A 21415-nucleotide genomic window follows, 5' to 3' on the forward strand; every position below is an offset into this window, starting at 1 on the left:
GAACCATGTGAAATTTTCTTTAAAACCTATTAATCATATTTACATCATATTTTTTAAAATTAAGCTTTCTTATTAATCATATTTACAAATAGGAAAACTTGATTTTAATATTCTTATATATTCACTATAGTTACTGATTTCCTCTTTGCTCTAACTGCCCTCTTTTGAAATTGCCCCTAAAAAAACACCTTTAGTGTTTATAGACATAGAGTAGGATAAGTAGAACCAATTCCCCAAACTCCTAAAAATTTCTGTAGGAAACATATTTCCTTCACACTGTCCACACCAACTCAGTACTATGAAAACATTTTTTTTCCTTTCATCTCTACAGTGTGAAGAAAAAATAAAAATTAAAAGTTTGGTTTCCACATTACTTCAAGAATATAATTTTTTCTGTTAGATAAGGATCCCAAAATACTTCCTACAACATAGCCCCTACTGTTCCTTGTTTAGTCCAGACTATTGTTTTAAAGAAAGCAAATTAAACTAAGCTATTGGTGACACTGGACTGGAGTTCTCTGAAGCAAAATTATAGATCTCAGGAGAAATTTCAAATATGTCTTACCTAGTTGCTATTTATCATCAAACATACCCAAATGTTTGTAGTGTGTGAATATTTTAAAACAAACCTAGCATAGTGTCTGAGTACACAGTTAAGTCAATAGTTTGCAAACATCCCTTTGTTTCTTTATATGCATTTAGCTACTGCTATACCTTTTTCAATGAATGAAGCAGACCTGAGCACACACAATAAAAGAAAGCAAAAATTACCAGGTTTGGACTTCACTTCACAGCTGGAAAGATTCTGTTGAGGCTGCCAGCAGGGGATCTTGCGTATTAATACCCTACCTGGAAGAGCTGACATGTTGGAAATGAGATTAACACCTTCCTGTTTTTACATTAACTAAGGCTAAAGTGTCATTTGCCTTATCGGGAGAAAAAATTTAATACTGAAATGATGGGGTTGCAAACAAGGTATGGTTTTAAGAAAATGTTAAAATATGAGGTAGGGTTTTTGTGGTGGTGGTTGTGATCCTTTCAAGATAAATACCTGTACAAATAAAAGCCAAAACTACCAGGACAACTCAAAAGCTGAACATAAACACATATAGCACAACAACTCCTTTTCAGGCCAATGCTAATTGACACAGTAAATAACTTGTCAGACTGCTTAAAAAATAAAAATAAATGAATACGCTATGTCAAAGAGTACTGATGCTTAGGTATTTGTTGCCAATTCCAGACTAGCCAAGAAACAGAATAGCTAATATAAATGATTTATTCATTCAGATATGAGATAGCACTTTTTAACTCTCTCACTTCACAATTCATCTAGTTACATATTTACTAAAGATGAGCATTTAGATGAAAAAAATATTAAAAATTCTAATGTGAGGAAGCCTCAAAATCATTGTCATGTATAAGTGGGAATGAGGTGGGAGAAGCGGGCCAGGAGCGGCTTGACATCTCCCTCATCCAGACATGCCCAAAACAGGTACTGGTGGCCTTTTCTCAGGCTCAGAAGGCTGAGCTATCATCCATACGTATGTCATCTTCAGTTGATAGAGTCACTCTGCTGTGCCAGGCCCTCTTGTAGGAGTGATAGAGAAACCAGAAAGGACAGATAAGTTCTTTGTGCTCCAGGCCTCCTGGTCTGGGTGCAGACAGACATCAACAGTGGCTAGAATACAAAACTAACTCCAGTGGGTGAGAGAGGAAAGACATAAACGTCCTCACTAGGAGCCCTGCGGGAGGGAAAATAACTCTTCTGGGAGGATCTGGGAAAGTTTCCTAGAGGAGATGTGGTGTAATTTGGATCCCACAGAATGGGTAGGGTTTTAACAGGTGGGAAGGAAAAATGGTGGAGAGGACTTTCTAGGGAGAATGGACCAATTCATCATATTTTGACACTACAATCACGTAGAGAATTATAGTGAAATAGACACTGAAAATATATCAGTGAAAAATATGTTGTTATGGAGATTATAGTCAGTAATCCACTTTTTTTTTTTTTTTTTTTTTGAGATGGAGTCTCGTTCTGTCGCCCAGGCTGGAGAGCAGTGGCATGATCTCCGCTCACTGCAACCTCCGACTCCTGGATTCAAGCCATTCTCCTGCCTCAGCCTCCCGAGTAGCTGGGACTATAGGCGTGCACCACCATGCCCAGCTAATTTTTGTATTTGTAGTAGAGACAGGGCTTCACCATGTTGGCCAGCATGGTCTTGATCTCTTGACCTCATGATCCACCTGCCTCAGCCTCGCAAAGTGCTGGGATTACAGGCGTGAGCCACCGCACCCAGCGAGTAATCTACTTTTTAAAAAAACTATACATGTATACTGAATATACAAGTGTTAAGAAAGAGGAATAAAATCGGCCTTTATTCTGCTTGCTAAATGTCTACTATTCAAGTTTTAAGAATTACACACACTGGTAGCTATTGTTTCTATTCATTTCAGAGCTTCTAATTGCTGCTATGGGGTCTCAATGAGAAAGAAGGGAAGTGGGGAGGAGGCAATGAAAATGCATGAGATTTTCAGGAATGCCAACAAAGTAAAGTTGGAATCCTACTCTAACTACTTTCATTCATTCTTCCAAAGGTGACTGGTCTGTTGTGTTCAAAAGGAGCTGGAAGAGGAAAAGCAGTTTTAAGGTAGCACAAGGGACTGCAACTTAATGCCTCCCTAAGGAGAAACCACATGGGCTGTGCTGGTGGAGAAGATAATAATAGCAATAATAAAAATAAAAAAGAGTGTAAAAGTGGGGTGGCAAGGGTGGGGAAGGAGTCCTGATAACTTGGAATGAGGTGGGAGGAAGAGGTGGAGGTAACCTTTGCAGGTGTTTAAGGAGGATTTGTAAGGGATGCAAAAATAAGGACAACTGAAGCTGTGAGGTTGGATACAGGAACATATCCAGTGAGCTCCCAGGAATAATGGAGAGCACACATTGCATCATCAGGATCACTGAGACCCGAATCCTCTGGGGAAGTCATGTCTTTTTTGTACTAGATGTTTTGAAGCTTGAGCTGGGGCGGGGGGTGAGGCGGGGAGAGTGAAAGAGGAGGGGAAAATCACTGGGAAAAATTAAGCAGTCTGAAAGGAGGGTAAGATTATGAAGATAAATGTTTACATCTCTGCTGCATTGTATCTCTTGAAATGAAACTGTTTTTGAATAGTGCTGCATCTGTACTGTAAGAACGTGGGCATTGTGAACAAATTGACTGCCTCAGATGATTTGACACATTTTGATTTCTGCTTAGGAAAATATCTGTTAATCCTATTAGATAGAGAAGGAGAGGGTCCTGAGCAGGAATGCAAGAGATCAAATCCTTCCCCATCTTGTGCACACTCTCCCAATGCCAAGGTATTAAAGTCTCAGCTATTTCCAAAGACCCGGTGCCTCATCCCTGACCTGCTTGGCATTACATCAAAATCCCTTCTTCTCCACCTTCCCATCCTTGCCTGGCACTAGCTAAAATCATGACAAAAGTGGATGGCTGCCCTCTTTCTCTGGCAAGCTAAAGCAGAAAAGAGATCTTATTTTATGCTTTCCTTTTCATGTAATTTTGCTTCCTTTCTTCCATCCTTCTTCCTATTCTTTTCTTCCTTCTCCCTCTCTCCCTTTTTTTTTTTTTTGTCTTCTTTATGTGGTTTGCTGTTTGCTAATATCCAACTCCAGACCATTCTTTGTGTTTGGCAAAGGAAGCAGTTTTATTGTTTGGTAACTCCAGGGGGGATATAGTGTCTATGATGTTGTCTAGGCCAAACCTCCCCCAGGAAGGTTAACTACCTCTACTCTACTCTCAAAAGGGAAAGGATGGCAACCACACACTTGAGCACCAGCCATTCTCTTTCGTGAGAAAGTGGATCTGTTCCTGCCCAGAAGTACTTTTCTTTCCACAATGGTGTAACTCAATGTTGCAATGCAATTAATTTACTGAGATCAGGACCAGTTATCTGGAATCTGAATCTATAGAGTGCACATTAGGAATAAGGGCAACAGAAGACAATTTTTTTTCCTAACGACTTTCTGAGAAAAGGTTCTTCTTGGAGCAACACCCAAGTCTGATCAAAGGGTCTGTTCGTCTGTCTCAAGAGCCGACGCTGAAGCCCAGCATGGAGCTAAAAATATGCACTCACAGTCCTAGAAAATTGTATTCATTAAACTCTACCTACAGGTCCTCACCCAGAATCTGCTCTATGCCAAAGCAGCATGCTGCTGTTAATCCTCCTTTATAGATTAGGCAGTAAAATAAAGAGGGTGGGGCTGAAATGCAGGGGAAGTCTGCACACGTGTTTGGAAAAGAAGAAAAGGAAAAGCACAGGGAATTCTTGTTCTCTCCTTCATGTTCCGAGCTGCCAGGGTTGTCCAGACACCACCGAGAGACACAGGGCTTTTTAGCGTTCACTGTATTTTCACTTCCACCGGGTAAGTGCTACATGTAAAATGGAAATTTAGAGACAAGATCAAATAAATGCCTTTCAAACTGTGGCACACTGTTATTTTTGGATCCCCTCCTTCTTTGTGTGTTAAGAAGGAAATAATAATAATCATAGCTGACATTGAGCACTTACTATGTGCCAAGCACTGTGGTAAGTTGTTATTTACATAATCTCATTTCATTCTTCAAGGTCTCTGAGCTAGGTGCTTGTGTTGCCACCATTTTGCAGATGATGACATTACAGTTTAGGAAGGCAAAGTAACTTGAGCAAGTAAGTGGCAAATCTGGGATTTGAACCCCAAGCTTCCAAAGCCTTGCTCTTAACGTCTATGCCCCAAATATGCCATCTCTAAATACTTCCCTTCAAAGTATGTTTTTTGGTTTTCATTTATGATTTTGGTGACTGCTCCTTAATAACAGTTCCACTATTATCTTAATGTTTACCATTTTCTGCAATCGAGTGATAGGGTTCCTTGGAAGCCAAAAGAGTGTTCTTCCTCACCTTTGTATCCCCTGCAGCTCTTAAAGCAAAGTATCTTGCACAGAATAGGAGCTAAATAATTATTTGTTGAAATGCACTTTACATTATCTCTGTATCTAAATAAAACCCATCTAAACAAGTCCACTTCCCAAACATTGGGGGTTTCCTCCTCTTTGTAGCCATCCCTTTCTTCTTGTTTTGTTTTCGAAAGGTTGATTTTGAACAGGAGGGACATTGCAGTTGTCTTCTCACTTAGCGGGATTTGAAAGTGAGAGTCTGTGTAGTGTTTTAGCCTGCCCTCAGCAATCAGGCCTCACACTCGCGAGGCTCTGATTGTAGGAGTTGCCTTATTTGCATTGATGAGGATGAGCCAGCTGCTAGAGCATACAGAAGTGCACCTGACACAATCACCGAGTTCAGGATTAGCACGGGGAATCAGGAATCCACTGTGCTGGCTGCGTGGCAATCTCAGCCCTACATTAGAGTCACTCATGCAAAATGACCCAAATTTGCAATGAGCACAATTAGCAATCCAAAGATGCATGTTAATTTGGGGGCCTGATATTTTCTTACATTTCCCTAAAATAAAAATAATAAATACACTCTTTCCTAGACAAGTCTGGGCACGAAAACAATTCAGGGGATTATGAGTTTGTAAAAAATGTGCAAACCCCAGAAAATGTGGATTTCTTTGGGTAACTAGCCACTGCCCACGCTCCCCCCCGCAAAGTATTAAGTCTGGCATCAAATAGGGTAAGAGCTTTGTGGTATCATGCCCCTTTTTCAATCAGTAGAAAACAACTATTTACAAAGATAAAAATAATTATAGCTATAATAGGCAGAAAGAAAAATTTAAGCATTAAAGAAAGGATTTGGTATTTTAGATTATATACTAATATTTCTGAGATTATGTTTGGGTCACATATAACCACAGATATACTCAACTGTTTCAGAATTTACTAAAAGTACAAGAGATTGTGTTGAATTTTTATTAAACAGAGTTTATAAGTCAAATTGAACATTCTCCAACTCTGGGCTGTATTTCCATATGTTTGCAATCTATAGGTATTGAAATGCTCACCTATACTTTAGGAAAAAACAAACCACAACATTTTGCAAAGATTGAATAAATGATCATTCGAAGCAAAAGCATGCAGTTCAAAAGCTAAACCTCCCATTGGAGAACAGAAAATTTAATGAGCTTTTAATGGAATGCAATGCTCAGAGTAGTAAATTATTTGTTAGTTGACGATGCAATCAGCATGCTGATTAAGGTTGCTTGGTTTTTTACTAAACATTAACTGAATGAAAACGGGTAGTCCTTGTTCTGCTTGGGGGGCTTTAAGGAAGCAAATGGACTTTCAGAACAGAGATTGTCAATAAAGGTGAGTGCACTCCAGGTGTCATTTGAATATGATGATAAAATACTAGTGATAAATATTTAAAAGCATTTTAAATCCACAGTGTTCGCCTAGGGTATTATGGACTCTGTTTAAAGAAACAGTGGGCCTTAGCAGGCCTAACAACAATCCCTCTACCTCTCTCTAGAAAGAAATATCTAGATCTGCTTTCTTTTATTGCAAAAGAAAAAGGAGGGGTGGGTATGCTTTGAAAATATGAACCAGCATGGATGCAGAGACCAGGAACGTTTGGGAGTTTGGAATGTAAACCTAAAAAGAGACAAAAAGGACAAAAATCAAAACAAAGAAAAAATATTCTGACAGCAAATAAAAGAAACATCTGTTTCTCTGGATAGATTAAGATAAAAATTTAATTAAGCAGTTTCAATACTCCAACGTTTAAAAATAATTGCTATTAGAATATATATATATTTAAATTTATAAATGATGGCATTCTGAGGGCAAGAAATATTGTGATATGGAGTTATATTCTGTCTAATTTAGAGGGTCTGAAAAGGAACAAAGAAAAAGAACAAAACTTGGAAATACCTTATATAATGCTTATTTTTGTTGTTAGATTGTTAATACAGAATTTATTTTAAAAATCATTTACTATATATTAATCGATATGTACATTAGTCATAAATTATTGATTTTGAGAGAGATTTTGTTACCGTTTAAATTGCCAGATTTATTTCTCTCCCAAAAGAGGGGTTTTTTGTTTGTTTTTCTCCCTACCAATTGAAGAATTGTGGGTTTGTAGGTTAATTTTCTTTGAACAGCTACAAAGTTCTTTTTCTATAAATCCCAATCAGTTTCATCATCGGTGATTCTCTGGCAATGATCAGGTACCCTTAAAATCCAATAAATAACTACCTCTCACTTTTAACTATTCTTGTTTATGACCCAAGAGGTTAAAAGCCTTTGACTGGCATTTGACTTCTGACCTCATATAAATGTTATCTTATCAGTTCCTGCTTGTTAACTTGTATTGAGTGCTTGTCCCTGATGGCTTTTAGATAAAGGGTTGCGGGGTTTTTCCTTTTTTTTTCTTTTTAATATATTTCCTATAGGAACTAAACCATTTGCTTTGTTCTTTGCCTATTGCAGTCAAATCTGCTCAGTAACCTGCTATAAATCTATTAGAAAGAGCCAAATATGCTTTTATTTATTTCCTACATTATTTTTAGTTTAGCTTTATGGCTGGAATTTTATGATAAAAATATATTTATTATAATTAATAGTATTAATTACTAGTGAGCTTAATCTTTTAACATGTTTGTCAGGAAGCTGGTTAGCTTAGTATTTTCTCCTTTTTAAAAAATATTAAAAATTAAAAAAAAATTTAGCTTTGCATTTTGCACCAGCATGAGATGAGTTAGAGAGATAATTTATGGAAATCTTGTCTCCCCAGACTTCAGAGAGTCATCAGTAAGATATATCTTTTTTAAAACATCAAATCCAGACCATGAACAGTGCATTTTCTAACCTTTGGGGAGAAAGGTGGTGGCCTGGCGCCTTCCTTTGCCTTTCTGTTCTAAGAATTAAGAAGGATTTTGGCCTTTTATTCCATTTACAGCTGTTGTGTGTTGTTCACACATTCAAGTGTGTATGTGTGTGAGTCTAGTCACTATGTACAAACCTAAATACTTTTGAATGTTTGCATTTTAATCTCTTTCCATACCTCGATGGCATCATGAGGGTATTCTGGGCAGATATGGGTGCCTCAGAGCCTGCCTCATTTGTAAATGACCTACAATGTGATTTCTAAACAAAATATTACATTAATTTTCATGTGGAAAACAGGCAGTAAGGAGGGGGAAGAAGGAAGAGGCAGCCATCTTGGAGTCGTTTTGCCTTTTAGCCTCATTCTTTCGCCTCCTAAGGCTCGACAGTTAGAATATTATCTTTATTTTTAATTGGCCCTCAACATAAAGCAAGAGGCATATACAAGAGACCTTTGTATTCATGTTTAGAGTAGAAGAAAAGTTATAACCTCTTTGGACTTTAAATAATAACTGCTACTATAGCCAAGCTACACCTATTATTCTCTAACCTTCTAAATAAATATACATATAAATGAAGCATATGCCACAGCTTGTAAGAGACCTGTACAAAACTTATTAAGGGAAACAAATGTCTATTTGGACCATTCATTTACTGCTATTTAAAGAATTAATATGTCAGTAAAGTTATCTGCCCTTCCTCCTCCCCATTCTTTCTTTTCTCCCCAAACACACACTCAACATGCACGCACATAAACACGCGCATTCAGGCACCCCCACTATGGAGAAATGGCAACCCTGGAAACTTTTTTTAAAACAGGAATTCCCTTTCTCTTAGGTCATAGGTATTTAAGAAAGAGAGAGAGAGAGAGAAGCAAAAACAGCTTTTACGTTTTATTTTAGTTTTCTGTGTGTGGAGAGCTGCTATGGCTCCATAATGTCCCAACCCTGCTTTCATCATGCTCATATTCTGGCAACACACAGGTTTAATGCAATTTGTCCTAACTTTTCATTTCAACCATTGCTTTTCTCAAAGTGGTCAGAGTTTAAAGACTGCAAAAGCAGAGGGAAAAGAAATACCACGGCAGGGGGAAAAAACAAACCAACCCCCAAACTGGTGCTGGTATTCAGTGCATTGACACATTCTCAAATGTTTTCTCTGTAGTTATAACACAAAAGCGCTTTCTTCCCTGTTTTGATGTGTTAAAGACGGAAAGAGAGAGGACACTTCGAAGTGGTAAAATAAGTATTTGGAAAGCACAGGGAATGTATTTCTCTTTTGAATGTCCAGAATGTGTCAATAACGTGTAGATACTCTACCATTTAATATTAATTAAATTTTTAAAAATGGAAAAGAGATGAAAAGTTAAATTTAGGCACATTGTCTCTCATGTGCCGAACTTTTAGCTATCAATGTTGCCTTCTATTTTGTATAATTAGAAGTGCATCCAAAGCCAGTCACTTTACTGTCTATAAAATAAGGAAAACAAGGATGCTAAGTCCCCCGAGAAGGGGGTAAGTGGATCAATAATACATTATTGTCTAATTTTGACATTTGGCAGAAGAAACCACACAACTTTACTCCTGTAATGTCAGTAATCTGAATGAATTTTCCTAGGCAATATTATTTGCAGATTGTTTTACTGAGTGAAACAAATAAGAATTTGAAAGACAAAGATGACCTGGTTCTTAAACACTGGCTCCTATCTAAGGACCAAATTCTCTGAGTTGAATCCCAGAGTCCTTTACAATTGTACTGTGTACCCTGGCTTTTTAAAAAAGATTTTAAAATGTAAGCTAGATGATTTCAAAACTGATGAAAGTTATGCCACCATTCTTACTTATATCTAATTCATGTTTTAATAGTCATAAGTTTTAGTATACCTAGAGTACAAAGAAGTGTTTACTTAAACCAGTTTCTATACCAGTAGAAACTAACACCCCCAGAATATTTTTGATGTAATTATTTTAAATCATTGTAATTAAAAGAACAATAAGATGATAAGAAATCAAGGCCCTCGGGTTTTCTGTATGGCTGTATCATCCAGCTTCATAAAGTTACTTAAAGATGTATTTTAAAATATTGTTTATATGAATGTAAACTTACCCTAATTATATACTAAGAAATGTAGTCCATTTGATTTCTTCCCATTCCTGGCCTCAAAAATCAAACCTGCTCTGTTTGGAAAAAGCTGAGGCTTCTGTGATATCATGGACCTTTTTATATTTCAGCAAGGAAGTGGAGGTCATGGAGTCATAAATATCAAAATTTTCAGGACCCAAGCTGTAAGGTTTTATCCTTTCCTTTGTGAAGGCTGATGCAGATGGATTTCTAATTTCCTTTGGTTTCTGTCCTCTTGTCTGTGTGTTTTCTTTATTTGTATAAATTGCATTGTCCTTTCTATAAGAATGTTTGAGAACACTCTCCCTGATAGATTCTCATTCTCACTCCCCTCAGCTTGTTTGAGGTTTAGAATGGGGGTGCTTTTCCTTATTTTAAAAGCTTTGCAATTTAGACTCCAAGAGCCGGGACTGGTTTTCTATCCATCGGGACCTGCTCAAAGGTCACACTCAAGATCATAAGCCATGTTCACATCCTTCTTATGGGAAAATGATAAAATAATATCCACAGGCATCTGATACTAGGGGCATGGCCTGGACACACACCTTGCCCTCTTCCCCTTGGCCTTGTCTGCCTTGAAGAATGAATAGATCCATCCCCAAAGTTGATGCTTCGAAGTGACCAGTCAGATGCTAGCAGGTCAGCTGGCTATCCTCTTGGATAGAGGGTCCATAAATTAAAGAAATGTTGGTGTGGTTGAAAGAGGAAGGTAGTCCAGCCCAAGGGAAGTCACGTAAATCTCTCCTGGAGCTTTGTTCCCAGTAGGGAGTGGGGGTGAGAGTTGGGGTAGCTCGGGGCTGTGGGCTGTTATTAATGCCCTGGCCCTCCTGCAGTGGGTGCTAACTTGTTGTGCATGAGAGCTGCCACCATCCTTCCCAAACATCGGGCGCTTGGAAAAGTCAAGCACAGTTGAGCCCTGATTTTCATTTAATAGTCAAAACCAAGATGCATTTGGGCTATGATGATAGGACAGCTCCCTTGAAAAGATTATTTGAACTACAAAGGCATTCATTTAGGGCTAGCAATGTTGCAAAAGGGCCCGCTAGAAATTAGCAGCCTGTCCTGGTATTTGGAGAGCAAGAGTGACAACTTATTGGAAGTTCTCAAGGAATCATTTATATTTCACACTCCACTAGGCAGCTGATTTGAGATTGTCTGTTAGCATAACAAAGGCTCTGAGCCTGTGAACTTCAGAAACCTTTCGACCTCTTAGCTGCTGGCATGAATAGCCCCCAGTCCTGCCTATAGAGATCTCCCAAAGCTCCCCTGTTCGTGGCTAAATTGTTAATCAGGGTAATTTAATATAGTTTTCAATATGCCTCATCTCTTATTGGGAAAGGTATTCACAGCTTCCCTACCCCTGAAAAAAAAAGTTCTTTTATTCAAGTGTGAGAGGGGCAGCTGCAGACAGACCCCCATCCCTTGCTTCTCCCCCCACTCCTTCACAGCAGCGATGTTCTGAGCAGCAACCATAGAGAAGGGCCAGAAAGAGAAACTCAGAACGACGATACCATCCCCTGGCATGCACTCCACCCTGAACCTGAAACTTCAGCCTATTTATGCTGGGAACCGCCAAAACAAAAACCCAAGGCTCAGCCATAACTGAAACCTCAGAGTCACACAAACACACACACACACACACACACACACACATACACACGCCACACCTCCCTCTCCACCCTCCCTTCACCAACACCCTTCCCCTCCCCCCTCATCTCCCAACTAAGCTTCTCTTGTGTTTCTGGACAAAACGCACCAGACCCCAAGGCCTGCTAATTTTCATTTGTCTCACTCTGTCCCGGCAGCCCACACCGTCCTGCACGCTCCTTCACACAGTCATACTCGGCCTGGCCCCTGCATCCACTCCTGGTGTCATATACACTTGCTCTCGCCTGCTCCCTCGCACACTATCAATTCACATGCACATTAGTTAGCTGAAAAGAGCCAGAGCACAAATATATTCATTTTAATCCAGTTAAGACCTAAGAGGTCTCATAGGATATTATTGAATAGTTTGAAAACTAAGTATAAAACTCAGATTTTGCTACACTTTCATCTCACAGAGGCCTACAGTATGCCTTTCTTTCACTTTATACCATGTATGTATTCTAAAAAAGTAAAATAAAACTGAATAAAAAAAAAACAATCACAAGCAAAATACCCAGCTTCAGGCAGGCACTATGCTCAAATATTATTATCTTTTTCATGACTGTTTCTAGTACCCATGTGCACATCAGAATAGCAATTTTATACAAAGAAGGAAAAAGTATGAAGTCACTAATTACATTTTTAAAAATTAAAAATAAAAGGATACAATCTCTTAAACTTATTTTCTCTTTCTTTTCCACGTGAGCATTTTAAGGCATCTCTAAAGCATGTCTGAGTGTTTCTGGGTTCCTTTGGTGGTGGTTTTCTGTGTAATTGGTGCTCTGTCTTTGTGCGAGTTGAGGCTCTGTGTGTTGCTTCTTTCTGGAACAGCCATTTCTCGCTTGTGCCCCGTTTTGGTTAGTGTGTTTGTCTCTCAGCCTCCTGAAGTTGGATAAAGGCAGGATGTAGTGCCTGAAGTATTTTCTTTGATTTTTCTCTAGTTAGAGTAGTCCCTGATGGGGGTTGGGAGATTTCTTCACTCACTTGGGTTCCTAATCTAGAATCTCAAAACTGCTGGGAGGTGGGAAACCAATTTCTATTTACAGCATCAAGGAAAGGATTATTAAACCTCCAAAATCAGAAGTACAAACATAGATTTACACTTAATAAAACAAGACAAAACAAACAGCCTAGCTTCTTTCCCAAGATAATTTTTTTTTTGGAATTAAAAAAAAGATTAAGAAATAGGTTTACTGCCCAATTTTAATATCTAAACAATGCCCAGAGGTGACATGTTAAAACAGAAAATAAAATAAATATATCTGGTGGTTGTATTATATGGTAATCCTAAAGACTGCATTTTCCTTTAAAAAAAAAAAAAAGGAAACTGACAGTTTTAATTTCAACGTTGTGGAAGTTTTTAGATTATAAATGTTTTTGCCAATAATCTGTGTATTATTCATGTTAATGATGTGCTTTTTGGTTTATTGTATTTTGTAAGTAGTGATTTTCACTTTCTCAGTGTTTTAAACCAAAATATTTTAAAAATATTAATTGATAGTTATTATAAATTGATGGGTAAATATGGCTGGTTTCTTTTTTTAAAAGCCAAAAATATGAAGTTGTTCATATATAAATATCACAAATTCAACTTTCGGAAGGTGTTTAGAGTAAAAAAATTATGGCTTTAAGCCCAAGAAAGAAAAAATACAGAATTTGCATTTTTTCAGTGCTTTTGCTTAACATTTTTTTCATTAGGTTTTTTCCCCATTAGAATTTATGATCCATGTCGATCATTACACTTTCACATTTCTGATTTCTGTCAAATTTTCTGACAGAGGCTAATAAATATAAAAGAGTAAAAAGACCTATTTGCTTTCATCTAAGGTGCTCAATATTTTCAGGTTATTTGTATTTGCATTGAAATCTTTTCCATGTTCTTAATTTAAATTATTAAAATTCGACTGATATTAATTCTATTTGGAGCTAAGATGTAACAGGGTTTTTTTTTTTTCAAGGAATTAAACAATGTGATTTTGCTAAATTATAACGTTTTCTTTGGCTTGAGCCATCTAACACCCTCTCCAACATGGCACAGTTTAGGCTTCATATTTGTGGAACAAGAAGTGTTGGGGGAAGAAGGATGTATATTTGGAATGGTGTTTGACAGGGAGAATGAACGCAGACACCAGAACAATTATATTACAATCCCGTTGGGAATGCCAGCACCAAATTTAGCCAGACTGATGGGGTACTGTCTAGACGGTCCCTTTTGTGTATCAGCTGTTTTTTCCCTGCTTTATTGCACTGCCTGAATGTGTGAGTTGAACATGCATATGGATCCCAGGCATAACCATTCCTGCAACCGTACATTGCTGTTAAACTTCCTCTCATTTGGCTAGGAATCAAAGGTTGTGTGTTCCTACTATATTCCCTTTACAATATTTTGTAATTAAAATGCAGCTTCCAGATTAGTGGCTTAACAAAGGTCATAAGACAAAGTAGAAGGTGCCTAGGCTCTTTCTTTATACGAAAAAAAAATGTACAAATGTACTAGGTAAACATTTCTATCTTCTCAAACATGTCCACCTCTTTTCTATACAAGTAAAAAGAAGCCAGAAAGAAAGGATTAAAACAATGAGAGGGAAGAGGCACGGTACATGTAAATTACCACCTTTCCTTTTGAAAAGGGCAAAGGATAGAAAGAAAGAATATTTATTTAATGTTTACAGTGTAATTAATGGCAGTGTGTGTGGTTTTCCTTTTATTTTCTTTCCCTTCTTTATTTGGTAAACCAAATGGAGTTCAGTAATCAGTTCTTGTGAAGTCTTAGAAATGGATTTTCAAACTCTTTTAAATACACACTTACACAATTGCTTTTGTGTTGTTGAGCGTATAGGAAATCCTAGAGACATCTCAGATCTGGGCAACTGTCAGGATTTTGTTTTGTTTGTCGAGATGGTGCAGGAAGGGTAGGGCTTACTTATATATGAATACAGTATCCACATAAAACATTCATTGTTCAAAGGAGCAGAAGTGCACCCCTAAATAGGAAGCACACTCCACGGGTGATGGGTACTAAGGTTGGATGCCTTTGCTAACAACCAAGAATTTGAAACGAACTCAAATTCATTATTCCAATTAGAAAGTGAGAAATAGAATAATGCATTAATGTTAATGAATGTAGGTATCAGATCCGCCTCTTTCTGTAAAAGTTTATCAGCAACTTTTGTCTACAGTCGCCAAAAATTGAAAAGTATGAGAAATTGGAATTCCACAGGATGTAAGTCATTATAAATAAAATTATTGTCTTGTAGTAGGATCCAAAATGAATCCACTGTTTCAAGAAACTGGATCCCACATTTCATAGCACAAATAACTTTTGTTAATATGTACACACAAATTTTGTTTGGAAAAGGAATTCTACTTTCCATTTGCTGAAATTTTTTTCCCTTAGTAAAGAGAAGAGGCAAAAGTTTTACCATAAAGAAAAAAATCAAGGTTAAAAGTGATAAGAAAAAATTTGTACAGTTACATCCTTGTTTCATGCATTAAATTTTGTCTGACTAAATGGTGGAATTTAGATTTTTAAAATAATAATTTTCTATGCTTTGCTGCTGAAATTTAATAACTACCATCTACTATGGACGACGAAGATTTTATTCATCTTTTGAGGACTGGATATTGAAGAGAGGTTTGTAGGAAAGATAAAGTAAATTGTATTCCCAATTTTACTGAACCGGATAAGACAAGAAGTGATCTATTTTTTGGTTTGAAACATTATATCAGCAAATCCACAATCATAAAATATGACCAGTGACACAGGATTGGGGAAATTCACTGTCTGGAAGAGGGGAGGAGATTGAACAAATGACATTAAACATGGAGACCTTCAAGTAGGCACTTGTAGGCATTGATGTTAGCAATCTCTGAGGCCTAACTTTGGTACTGTTAAGAAAAAATATAACCAAAGGCAGGGGCAGAGAGCAAAAGAAACCAAGACTGAGAAACAGAGAAAGCAAGAGGAAAATGGTGGTGGGTGGGTGGGTTGGGGGTGGGTGGCATGCAGGGGTAGTGAGAGAGAAAGAAAGAAAAGGGGAGCAGAGAATGAATATTCTAAGCATTGTTTTAATCTAAAACAGAGACGCTTCCAGGAGAATGAATTTCAATGGAGCTGAGCCAAAAATAATTATAGAGATTTTCTTGTTTTGTTTTGTGAATGAAGAGCATCTCTTTTCCCTGGAGATGCGAGAGTGAGAAAGAACCAGAGCCAAGAGATTGAAGTGATGCCCCTCTGCCCCTTTACTTCCACACACCACAGTGGCAGACCTTTCTTTCTTCCCTTTTCCAAAAGCTATTGGCACCGAATTGTGCTAGGAAGAGAGGGACGTGGCAGCAGCCCTCAAACCTTAGCTGGGTTTTCTGTTCTAACAATAGCTTGTTTACTTGATAAGGCTGAAGTATTGAAATTGGAAGCAAGATTGGGGTTGGGGGGGAGAGTGATACATATTTTAGGTTCTAGAAATAAAATTGAGCTATTTACAACTAAGAATATTCCCCTATTTGAGATACTTGAAACTTCCTTTGGGGTTTGTTTTACCAATTATATTTGTTTCCTTGTTTTTCATCATCAATAGCAAGCTACTAAAGGAAATAAAGTATTGTCTCAATTTTCCTCCATTTTCTTTGTGATGTAAAATCTTTATCTTGGAACCTTTTTTACAGGGAAAAATTGTCATTTGTTAAAATAGCTTGAGCTATGACTGAGTTGTTGTGAAAGCAATATAATATACTCTTCATGAAAGCAGGAATAAAAGGCTTTATACTAATATGAAATACACAGGATTGGAGGAGAAACCCACTAACATTAATAGACTTTTGTGACAGAGTAATCATAAACAACTCAGAATTAATACCTAAAGACTATTAATTTTCTTAAGTTAAATTGACTTACATAAAAATCACACCAGTAAGTACTGTCAGAACCTGGATATTCTCTCCAAATCTCTTATTTTAGGTGTTATGTTGTGTTAAAGACCCTGTTGTCATTTTTATCATTCAGAGATATTAATTCTACAAGTAGGTTTAAGGTATCACTTTTGTCTTTGTGTCGTTGCCTGAGTTCTTTTTTTTTTTTTAATATATTTCAGAAACTTAAGAACCAGTTCTTTTCCTCTACATCATATTTCACAACTTGTAAAAATTAACATTTATTCTTATAAATATTTGACTTGCTAAGTTTTAACAGTTTAGTGACCCAGTAGAAGAACAGCATAGAGTTGTAAATTTAATGGCTTAACACCAAAACAACCTTGATATGAATTGAAAACAAGAAAAAGTATTTATGTTATATTTGTAGCCAAGATTATCGATAGGCTTAAGGATAAACCTCTCAGAAAGTAGCAAAACTGGATATATTTTCCTTTAAAAGTTTTACATCTTAAAATTCTTCCTGTTTTTCTCTCAAAGAACTATTAACATATATAGTAGTTAGCAGTAAAGATATATGATTTTATTACGTAGATACTTTTTTTATTTTTTAAAGATGAAAAATGTCTTCATGTACGTGGGACTTTATTTAGGGATTTCCAAACATGTTTTAAATGTCACTGTGAATATATTGTGTAAATCTGTGACTATGAGCTTTATGAATCCACATTTAATTTAATTAATCATATTGATTCACTTGACATTTTTCTCCTCCTGAATCCCTCCTCCCCGCTTTTTTTCATCTCTCTATTAAAAGCATTTCTTTCACAGTGGTAGACTAATTTTTGAAAAGGATTTTACAAAATAAAACTGACAATGGTTTTTGAAGAACTTTTAAAAGCATTCAACTTAGATTTTTTTTTAGGAGTGGTTAAATGAGTATTTAAGAATTCAAAGTACTTAATTACACTAATCTTAACATTATATTTAAAAATCCAGTCCCCCAATGAGTAGATCGACTTTTTAAAGAGAACAATTATTAATAATCACTATGCTGTATGCCAAAATAAATGTACGAAATTAGCAACAAATATTTATTTTTCCGTGTTTTAAAAGAAAACATTACCTTTTTAAAAATAAAATAGCTTGCAAAGTAGCAACAGATTTAATAATATTTTTCCATTCAAAATCTCAATAGATACAATTTCAGAATTTATGTTTGGTTATGCGGTATCATTAAAATTGCCAAGAGAAAATGTTAGTCTGCTAAAACATTTAGAATATGATATATAATAATTTGTTATTAATGGCAATGTAATATATCACACTAACATGTGTATTTACTATCAAGCTCTACAATTGATTAGAAAATGAGGAGATAAAGGTAGATTTACCATGGATAAATGTCCCAAAGATATTAATGATAATAACTAAGCAAAAATGAATACAGAGCCTTTGGTATGTGCACCAAGGTTTCTATATTTTACAAGAGTATACAGATGTATGTATACAGGTATGTGCAATATAGATAGATTTGTCATTATTTTAACATTGATCATCATATAATAAAATGGATTTTTAAAGGTTCTATCCTGACAAATTCTTTTCTACACCCAAATTACTAAACCAATTTTAGAGTTTAGTAACTCAAATTACTAAACGCAGAAAAGTTGCATTTCACTTGAAAGCAACCATGGAAATTGCCCCAAAGTTAGTCTTGTTTGTTTGCTCTTTTCATTTTGTAGTGGTATGGAGTCCAGTATATGGCTGTAGGGATGAGGAAGTAGCAAGAAGCAATTGAAAGGATTAGGATGGAAACTTCCTCGAGCTTCATGGGCTTGTTTGCAGGCCACAGATGCCATTATGGTATATAGATAAGATATGCTTAATATTAAGACTTTAAAAAGAGCCTCCACACTCCTGAAAATTCTGAGGCAAAGCTGAGCCTCTTTCTTTAGACCATATACTTCACTCCCGTTGGCCCAGGAAGCCTGGCTAAAGATAGTCTCATGCAGCTCAGACGCTTGGGTTTTGTCATTTCATGTCATAACCTCCACATTCCTTAAATGTAGTTTTAAAATGTGTTAAACGGAAATGCTGATATAAGCCTAAATGTAGCTGTACTTGCTGTTTCTGCTGTAACTTCATTCATGGTAGTGGATTTAGTTAAAAGGCCCAGAACAGCCATGCTTAACAGTAAGGAAGCAAAATCCTCTTGGCTTCAATGAGGGTTAGGTGTATGTAAGAGCAGAATGAACACTAGATATTTGAGATAAATACCTTCTGTGGAAATGTACACATTTCATTGATGTCCTCTCTAATGTATAAAAAAATATGCCGCATTATGAATAAAGCCCCATTTGCTTTTTTTTCCTGTATTAAATGCTATCTTATATATCTTGAACACATGGAATATGCAGTAACATTTATGATAGTAATAGCTGACACCAAATAAGAACTGTTAGTGATCCTTGGTGTCTATTTAATCATAATCAAGGACTACCTGGTAAGCATTAAGTGACAATAAAGGGTATTCTTGCTAAAATATTAGATGAATTGGTAATAGAGAAAATGGTCACTTAGACAGAAAAGTCAACAGAAAATAGCAGTAATTATATGTGCCTTGTACACGAGCATACTGTATTACATTCAATGTACCATTGTACAATGTGCTATTATGAAAAAAAAAAAAAAAAAGCATGGTACCTCTCTTTGGTGATACAGCTGCATTTGGAAGTTTCCCAGAGCACAACATTTAGCTTTTCCAAATGCTTTTTTGGTAGAATTTCCCCTCCCAGTTAAAAACTGGTTTTCATCACACAACTGCATAATTATTTTTCTGCAACTAACAATAATTACTTGTTTTGTGCATCTCTACTAGAGTGATTCAGTGTTTGCTGTTCTACCTCATAAAATGTATCTGTATTAGAGGCATGTGAAAAGGGGTATTGACCTTATATAATATATTGCTATATTGGTAGGGGCACACAGCTCTAATTCTTTGTAAAGGGCACAAAAGTCTATATTGCTTTGAGTTTTCCTTTTTGAATGCTATGTGAGTTTTCTGACTAAAGCATAAAATTGGAGGTATCTGAAGACAAGAAACCTCACAACATGGAAATTACTTAGTACACAAAGAGAGTTTCTCTCATATAGAGATACAATGGGTAACTGAATAAAAAAGGCTGTTGGAAGGATTTGTTGATAGTGGCATCATAGAAAACTCTGGAATCATTGATTGTGAGATTTGTCAAGCCAGAAAATCAGACACAGATTTTAAATCATTCAAGAATATCTAATCATTTTATGTCATTCACAAAGCTCTCCACAAATAAAAATGAAAATTAAGCCCTTCCTGCCACAGTCTTCTTTTATCTACAACAGTCGTTCTCTTTCAGTCTTTTCCTTCCAACTCCTATTCGTCTATCGTTCTTTTTTCTTTCAAGTTCTCTTTAATCCTTGCTTTCCCGTGTCCCTTCTTAGTCTTACTCACCAGTGATGCTGATAAAAATAAACAGTCTATTTAAAACAGATGAGTCAAAGCCAAAAAATAAATGACTGGTGTGTGCTTTATTATTATTTTTAAAGTAAAACTACACCTGTGGCATTGTCTTAAAATTTTTTTATAATTTTAAAAACAAGCTACGAAGAAAATAGAGGAGAACTGAAATACCGTTTAATGTCTCTGAATTTATTTGTAAATATACGTAATGTTAAATGCAGTGAAGCCCTAGTGAGACTACTTTTGTGCTTACTGATCCCAGGGTGCAGAAAGAATTAGCTTATCCAGGAAAACTCAAAGTCATAATTAGTCTTGTGAGTTATAATAATCGGGTCTCATCCTGCATTTCTTTCTCATGTGGTACTCCCAGTGGGAGTTCTGCATGAAAAAGGACTATAGGATTGGGCATTAATAATGGTATACCTGTGAAATATGAGCATTTTCCTACAGTGCCAATCAGTAAAATTAGAAATCTACCCCATCTTGGTCTTATATCCTTCAGTTAAAAGAATAACATCAATAGATTTTTCCAATTCCAAAAAAAAAACTCTTAGTTTTAAAAATGCCTCTCAAAATTAGAAAATAAAAATGAATTTACCCCCAACTATATCTTTTACTCTTAGCTTAGTTATAAATATGACTGTAATTAATTTTTGTTTAAAAAATTAGTAACACTTAAGTTTTACATAGTTTCTTCAAACAAACAGAAACAAAAGATTAAGTAAGAAAAGAATCAATGAAACTCAGTGGAAAACTATCTTCATTCCCAAGGATCTCAGATAAACTTTCAATACTTTTTCCTAATTTGGCTGTTCAGGTCTCTCAAACACTGTTGACTGACTAAGCTGACCAATCCAGCCTAAATTGAAGGGGAAAAAAAGTGCAATAGCTTGCAAACCCTAAGATGTTGATGTTTTGTGAAATAGAAATATCCCTTCGAAGAATTACATAATGAGGAACTGCTAAGTAGGGTTAGAAAAATAGGCTAAATGGAATAATAGTTGTACACTCATCTAAAGCTCAACACTGCACAGCTTAATAACCCTAAAAATTTAGACAATAGTCCATCTTCAAGCGAATAGATAAACAAATCATGGCGTAGTCCAACAATGAAGTATTACCCAGCAATACAAAAGAATAAACCACTGATACATTTTACAACATGGAAGAATCAACATAATTATTCTGAGTGAAAGGTGCTAGACAAAAATGAACACAAATCATTTATGTAACATTCTAGGAAATTCAAACTAACCTATAGGGACAAAAGCACATCAGCAGTTATCGTTGGGGAGGGTTAGGAGGCAGGAATCACAAAAAGGCATGAGGAAACTTTGGGAGGGGTGATGGATGTGTTCATTATCTTGATTGTGATAATGGCTTCACAGGTGAATACATAGAGATACATTTAAATTATATAGTTAAATATAAGCAGTTTGTTACATATCAA

This window comes from Pongo pygmaeus, chromosome 4 (assembly GCF_028885625.2).
Source record: "Pongo pygmaeus isolate AG05252 chromosome 4, NHGRI_mPonPyg2-v2.0_pri, whole genome shotgun sequence".
Taxonomy (NCBI): Eukaryota; Metazoa; Chordata; class Mammalia; order Primates; family Hominidae; genus Pongo; species Pongo pygmaeus.